Below are 8,198 nucleotides of genomic sequence, written 5' to 3'. Positions count from 1 at the left end.
GATGCCTCACGACAGGGACTAGGTTGCATTCTTATGCAAGATCGCCATGTGATTGCCTATGCATCTTGACAGTTGCATCCACATGAGGAGAATTATCCTACACATGATCTAGAGCTTGCAGCCGTAGTCTATGCACTTAAGACCTGGCGACATTACCTTCTTGGTAAACGTTGCGAGATTTACACCGATCACCAGAGTCTCAAGTATATCTTCACCCAACCAGATTTGAACCTTAGGCAAAGACGTTGGTTGGAGTTGATCTCAGATTACGACTTAGGGATTACCTACACCCCAGGCAAGGGGAATGTCATGGCTGATGCGCTAAGTTGTAAGTCCTATTGCAACAATCTCATGTTGCAGCAGGGCCAACCACTTCTCCATGAGGAATTATGTAAACTTAACCTTCACATTGCTCCTCACGGGTTCCTTTCTACCTTGGTGGCGGAACCTACTCTTGTGGATCATATCATAGAAGCCCAGAAGCATGATACGGGGATTACCCGGATCAAGAGAAACATTGCCAAGGGCATTGCTGGTAGTTTCTCTATAGATGATCGAGGTGTTGTTTTCTTCGGGAATCGCCTGGTGGTCCCCAAGAAGCAGCATCTTCGGTAATTAATCCTTAAGGAGGCGCATGAATCTCCTCTCACGATTCATCCCGGTAGTACTAAGATGTATCAAGACCTACGCCAAAGGTTCTGGTGGACTAGGATGAAGAGAGAAATTGCTCAGTTTATTGCTAACTGCGACGTTTGTCGTCGCGTTAAGGCAGAACATCAAAGACCTGCTGGCACCCTTCAACCTTTAGCTATTCCTGAGTGGAAATGGGATAAAGTTGGTATGGACTTCATCACCGGCTTTCCCAGGACCAAGAAAGGGAATAATGCTATCTTCATAGTCATTGATCGTCTTTCCAAAGTGGCTCACTTCTTACCTGTTCGGGAGAGTATCACTGCTAGTCAGCTTGCTGACTTATATATTTCTCGAATAGTGTCACTTCATGGTGTTCCACTAGAGATCAATTCAGACCATGGTAGTCTTTTCACTTCTCATTTCTAGGAGAGTTTCCAAACTACCATGGGCACCCATCTTTCCTTCAGTACCACTTTCCACCCTCAATCAAGTGGTCAGGTGGAAAGGGTCAACCAAATTCTCGAAGACATGCTTAGAGCTTGTGTTATCTCATTCAGTATGGATTGGGAGAAGTGTCTTCCCTTCGCTGAGTTTGCTTATAATAATAGCTACCAATCCAGCCTCAAGAAAGCTCCTTTTGAGGTTCTGTATGGACGAAGATGTCGAACACCTTTGAACTGGTCAGAAAACGGTGAAAGACAATTCTTTGGACCAGATATGATCCAGGAGGAAGAAGAGCAAGTTCTCATCATTCGTGAGAATTTGAAAACAGCTCAATCTCGTCAAAAGAGCCAGTATGACCGTAGTCATAAGGAAGTGGCTTATGAAATTGGCAACAAGGCTTACCTTCGGGTTACCCCTTTGAAGGGTACCCGTCGTTTCGGTATCAAGGGCAAGTTGGCTCCTCGTTACATTGGTCCTTTTCTCATTCTCGCTAAACGAGGAGAGGTTGCCTACCAGTTGGAACTACCGCCACATCTTTCTCGAGTTCATGATGTCTTCCACGTGTCCCAACTCAGGCGTTGCTTCTCGGATCCCATCCGTGGAGTGGACCACGAAGCGCTTGATCTTCAAGATAACCTCACCTATCGAGAGTACCCTGTTCGCATCCTTGATCAAGCAGAGCGTGTCACTCGACGTCATAACATCAAGTTTCTCAAGGTTCAGTGGTCTCATCATTCTGAGAGAGAAGCTACTTGGGAGCGTGAAGATCGTCTTCAACTTGAGTACCCCGCTTTTTTCCACCAACTCCTCAATCTCGGGACAAGATTCTTCCGCTGACCAGGTTTAGAGCCTCTGAATCCAGCATTAATGTCACATCCCTAGTTCTGGTATGACCTAGGCTAGCCTTTATGTTTGCATCATGTTTAAATTCCATTTAAATTTGAAATGGGGATTTGTGAAACCCTTAGAATCATTTCTGAAAATAACCCAAGTAAAAAATTGCTCCAAAAGGGTCCAAGAAAATGCTCATGTTGCTCTCTGAAAATATTGGATAGAGATAAAAATCAAACCAATATTTTAAAGAGCTCATAAGTATTTATTTTGGGCATTTGGAATTAATCCAGTATTTATTTGCGTTGGATAAATATTTTTATATATACAAAATATTGTCCAATAATTCTGAATTTTGGTGAGGGGCTTTGGATTAATTCCTTAGGTCCCTGCAAAATTTGACAGAATTAAATAAAATGGATTAGTATTTTTTATTAAGTCAAAACAAATGACATAAATTAGAAATAGAAAGAATTAGAGAGGACAGAGAGAGAATGACTCACCTGGGCCTTACCTGTGCCGGCCCAGCACTGTTGGCCCAGGCCAAGTCATTGCCTACCTCCTGCCAGGAGGACAATGCGCGTGTGCCCGACGCGCGCGTGTATGCGCCGGCCACCTGCTCCCTCCCTGCCTGCCTGGCTCCTCCCCGGTGCGCCTAGACGACGCCACGGAGACGCCCTCGACCCCCTGCGTCCCTCCCCTCTCGCTCTGGACCCCCTCCCCCTTCTCTGCTCTCTCTCTCACGCACGCCCGAACACGCAGTCGCTGCTGTTCACTACCACCGTGTCCACCGTTCTCCCCTCGCCTCTCCGACAAGCCCAAGAGCTTTGCCGCGTCTCCCTCGTCCTCTCCGCCAAGACACGCACCTCGGGAGGCCCTGGAGCACCGCCTCGCCGTCGTCTTCACTTCCGGCCGCCGGAGATCGCCCACGCCGTTCTGCTCGCGTTCGACCTTCCGCGAGCTCGCTGAAGACCTCGCCGGATTCGCTATAAGCTTCTGCTCCGCTTCCCCCGCTCTGTTCCGCCGTTTCCGTGCCGTAGCCCTGGTACCGACGCAACCGCGAGCTCCTCGCCGCCGTCCATGCCGCCGCCGTCGCGCTAGCCGCTGCAGCTCGCAACGGTGCGCGTCACCGTGCTCTTAGTGACTCTAGGAGGCCGTAGAGGCCCTCCGCAGCTCCTGTCGTGCCCCGCAGCCCGTTTTCGCCCGGAGCCGAACTCCGGCCGCCACCTCGAGCTCGTTTCCGGCAAGCTTTAGCACCCCCGCAGCCTCCCGCTTGCTCCAAACGACGCGGACGAGCTCCAGATCCTCGTCCGTGGTCTCCGCCGCGCGTTTGGTCACCAGAAGGCGATTTCTGACGCCTCCGCCGCGTCTGGCCTCGCTGGCGTCGAGTCGCCGGTGGGCTTTGACCCCGCAGACAGGAGGTTTGACCTCTCCGTGAGTCGCCGACATGTGGGGCCTGGCCCTGTTAAGTTTTAGTTAGGATTAGTTTAACAACTAATTTAAGCATGTTTAGCTAATTGGGTCACTGACGCGTGGGCCCAACCCCATTAACTAAACCAGTTTAGGTTTATTTTAAATCAAGATTAGCTACAGACACTGACGTGTGGACCCCACACGTCAGGTTAGACCTGGTCAGCCGCCTTTGACCTGCTGACGTAAGCATGACGCTGTGCTGACGCAATATATCATTTTCTGGTATTAAATTAAATTAGGAAATTCCAGAAAATGATATAAACTTCAAAAATTCATAGAAATTCAACCGTAGGTCAGATTGAAATAATTTATATAAGAAAAATGATCAGAAAAATTCAATCTATCCATCTGTACCATTTTCATGCATGACAAACCAACTTATACTTGCTGTATAGGTGAAAACATATAAATGGCATTTATAAAGATTTAATTTAGAGTTGCATTTGAACCTTTGGTTCAAATGGACCTCTTCCAAATAGAATGCTAAATGCATTAGCTCAAAGCACATCACATACTCATGCCATGATCATGCATCATATTGTTGCATATGCTTGTGTTTGATTATCGACACCGTTCCTTCTCGATAGGTCCTGCTCCGGAGACCGATCCAGAGTACCTATCTGAGGAGTAGTGCCTTCCTTGTTGATCTACCAGGCAATCTATCCATCTGTTCATTCCGATACAATCCTACTCTCTCGCTCCTTCTCTCATTTATTGCATTAGGATAACAACGATTCAACTACTACTTTATGCTGCGGTAGTTGAACCCATTCCTCTGCATGACCTGTCATTGCCATAGCAAATAGTTAAAACCCACTAGCATGTGTAGGAGTTGCTTGAGCCATGTTGTGTTCTTGCCATGCCATGCCTGCTATTGCTTAGAGTATGTCAGGTCTGATTCATTGGGAATGAATTAGAGTACAGTGCTATGTTCTGATGTTGAGAGTTAAGCGTGTGAACATGATTTGGTAAAGGTAGCGGTGAGAGGCCATGTAGGAGTACATGGTGGGTTGTCTCACTGGAACCGTCCCTAAGAACTGAGTTCTGTGTATGTTGTCCAAGGACTAGCTACTACCACACATTGGGTTCCGGTAACTTGACCCCTCTCGACTTATTAGCCAACTTGATCTCTGTCCAGGAGTTGCAAATAGTTTCTGGTGTTTATAGGTAGTGCTATTTTTCTACCGAGTGGCACCCGGCAGGGTGGACTTGGGACAGACTAGGCACACGTGGCCCGGTGTACCGAGTGGCACCCGGATGGTGGGCTCGGGAACCTGTACACATCGTTAGGGGCTGTGAGTGAAACCCCGGCCGGATCTCCTTGCGGATGGAACCCGAATAGGGGATAAACCTGGACTAGAGTCTTGTTTGGTTAGTCAGGTCGTGGCCGACACCCTCGCCAGGCTTCTGCTTGAAGGTTGCCAAGATACATGACGTGTATATGGTGATAAGTGGTGAGAGCGTGTGTGAAGAAGTACACCCCTGCAGGGTTATCATGATCTATTCGAATAGCCGTGTCCTCGGTTATGGACTTCTTGGATGCTTACGTGGTACATAAACAACTTTAATTGGGTACTCTAAAATGCTCAAGACAAGTGTGAGTGCTATGGATGGCCTTCTCGTAAGGAGACGAGGATGAATCCATAGTAGTGTATTGATGTGGTGATTAGTGGACTCGTGTGCGCTGCCTCATTTCAAAGAAGTTTCTCGTTGTCGTAGAACAGGATAGCCACTGAGTCAAAGCTGGCTTGTTGCAACTAAACCCCACATTACCTTCTTGATACCAATGCATGTATGATAGGATCTGATGTAAGTCTTGCTGAGTACCTTTGTACTCACGTTTGCTTTATTTATGTTTTGCAGGTTGTAAGTGCATCTAGTCCCACCCCTAGTTGGTTTTGGAGTATTGACGACAAACCTAGTTGAGGGACTAATGTGTTTGTGAGAATTGCAGGATAACACAGGTAGAAGTCCCCCATTGATTCGGTTTTCCTACCAGAGATGACCCCTAAAAATGTATGAAGACATTGAAGTCAAAGGTGGATGTGAAGACATTCACATTGAAGACTATGACAAGAGAAGACATTGCGTGAAGACTATGGAGCGCGAAGACTTAGCAGTTTCGTCATTCTGTGTTTTTCTTTGTTGAGTCATAGGAACCACTGTACTGTTAAGTGGGGTCCAAGAGAACCAGTCAGAATGATTGAAGTGATGCTTAACCAAAATCGTATATCTTCGAGTGAAGACTATGAGAGCAAATCTTGTCCAGAGTTGGATAAGTCAGCTTTGCTTGTAGCCCATGTAAAGTTGCTGTGTTTGTTCGAAATCTGACCGTTGGAACACGTGTTAGTTCCTTAGTGACCCAGGGTCATTTTGGACAAATCAGGTCGAGTTGCCTAGTGGCTATAAATAGCCCACCCCTACAACCATAAACGGTTGGCTGCTCAGAGAGAGAGTACGGCTTTTGTCGTTTGAGAGCAACCCACCTCGAAGCCTTTGAGAGAGAATTCCTTGCGAGGATAAAGCCCTAAACACCCAGAGCCAAAGAGTGTTAGGCATCACTTAAGTCTTCTTGTTTGTGTGATCTGAAGACTTATTACACTTGAGGACTGTGAATCCTCCAGCCGGTTAGGCGTTGCGTTCTGAGCATCCAAGAGTCATTGTGGATCGCCGGTGAACGAAGTCTATGAAGGTTTGGAAGTCTACCTTGAAGACTTACCAGAGTGATTGGGCGAGGACTGGGTGTCCTTAGCTCAAGGGGAATAAGGTGAAGACGAGGTCTTCTGAGTTGAATCTTAGCCTCCCTAACCAGACGTACAGTTGTCACAGCAACTGGAACTGGTCCAACAAATCATTGTCTTCAATGAGTCACTGGTTTCGTCCTTCCTTCCCTTTACTTACTTTTGGTCCTTGTGAAGTCATTGTACGATTGCAACACCATTTGGCTTCACTGAGTGATTACTTGTTCTGATTGGCTTCACAATATCTTCCTACCTAATCCTTACTGCCTAGCTGCTATTAGTCATTGTGCTTTCACTTCATTGAATACTTGACTATGGTTTGCCTAGTGTAGTCTACCTTCCGCTGCATGGTAATGGGTTTATTTCTATCGTTTGTCTTCGAAACTTACATGTTTTGAAGACTTTCATAAAAATCGCCTATTCACCCCCCTCTAGTCGATCACTAGCACTTTCAATTGGTATCAGAGCAAGGTACTCCCTTGTTCTGTGTGATTCGGTTTAACCACCTGGAGTTTTAGCTATGTCGACTGCAGGGATAATTAAAGTCTCCGCTGCGTGCCCCGTCTTTGATGGAACTGAATATCCCTACTGAAAGAATAAGATGCGCATGCATCTTGAAGCCATTGATGTCAACCTATGGTATGTCGTCAAGAACGGCGTTCCCAAGGCTGGAGAAGGTGTCACTACTGCTGATGTCAAGAAGTTCGTTCAACTGGACTCTACTGCAAAGAATATCATCTATGGTCATCTGACCAAAGGATAGTATGGCCGCGTGAGTGCTTTGGAAACATCTAAGCTAGTCTGGGACTGGCTCTCCAAGGTCAACGAAGGCGTCTCAACCCAGAGAGATCAGAGAATCAGTGTCCTTCGCAACCTCTTCAACCGCTTCAAGAGAAATGACAATGAGAATGTCCATCTCACGTTTGATCGACTCACTGACATCACAAATGAGCTTCAAGCCCTCGATGCTACTGAGATCACCAAGCATGAAGTCGTCAAGACTCTCCTGAGATCACTTGACAGTTCATTTAACACCCTAGCCCTGATGATTCAAGAACGTCCTGATTTCAAGACACTCGATCCGTCTGACATACTTGAGAGGCTCAACACACACGAGTTTCAGCTTTCTAAGAAAAGAGACATCTACGGTCCCAACTATGGGCAAACTCGTGCCTTGAAGGCAAAGGCTGTCTCCTCATCTGAAGAAGAATCTGACAGTAGTTCTGATGATCCTGAAGACATTGGAAAGGAGCTTGCTATGCTTGTGAAGAAGTTCCAAAAATCACCAAGAAGAAAGGCTTCAGAAAGTCTTCACAATCAAGCTCAAGGAATGATGAAGTTTCTGCTCATGACTACAAGAAGAGAACGTGTCACAAGTGCAAGAAACCTGGCCACTACATCTCTGAGTGTCCACAGTGGGACAATGAGAAGAAGAAGAAGAGCAAGGAGTATGACTCTGACGATAAGAAGAAGAAGAAATACTCAAAGTCTTCTTCCAAGTCTTCCTCAAGGTCTTCATCACACAAGAAGAGCTCATCTGGCAAGGCACGTGCGTTTGTTGGCAAGGAAATGGATTCTGAGGAGGAGTCTGCTTCTGAAGAGGCGGAGGTGGAGTTTGAGGAGGAGTCTGATTCTGGCGTTGCGAGTCTGGCTACAGCATACGTTGCCAAGTCCATCTTCAACACTGAAGACAATGACTTCATCACCGACACCGATGCAAATGACAAGGACTACTCCGCTCCTTCCTACTGCTTCATGGCACGTGGTGCCAAGGTAAACACACGCACTACTCACTATCAAACATCTAGTGACGATGACTCTGATTGTGGTTCCAAACCCAGCTACAAAACACTTGCCAAAATTGCGACTGAACAACAGAAAGCTATGGAACATATTCAAAAACTGTTAGACAAAAGCGATGATCTGTTAGACGCTGAAATGACTTGATCTTAGTCCTTAATTGAAGACATAAAAAATCTTCACGCTAAGTATGAGGAACTTGAAAGTCGTCATGAAACGCTCTCAACAACTCATGAAAGGCTTTCCTATGATTATCTTCAAAGGAAGCAAGATCTT

This window comes from Triticum urartu, chromosome 4, assembly GCF_003073215.2.
Source record: "Triticum urartu cultivar G1812 chromosome 4, Tu2.1, whole genome shotgun sequence".
Classification (NCBI taxonomy): domain Eukaryota; kingdom Viridiplantae; phylum Streptophyta; class Magnoliopsida; order Poales; family Poaceae; genus Triticum; species Triticum urartu.
Note: the sequence above shows the minus strand (reverse complement) of the source record.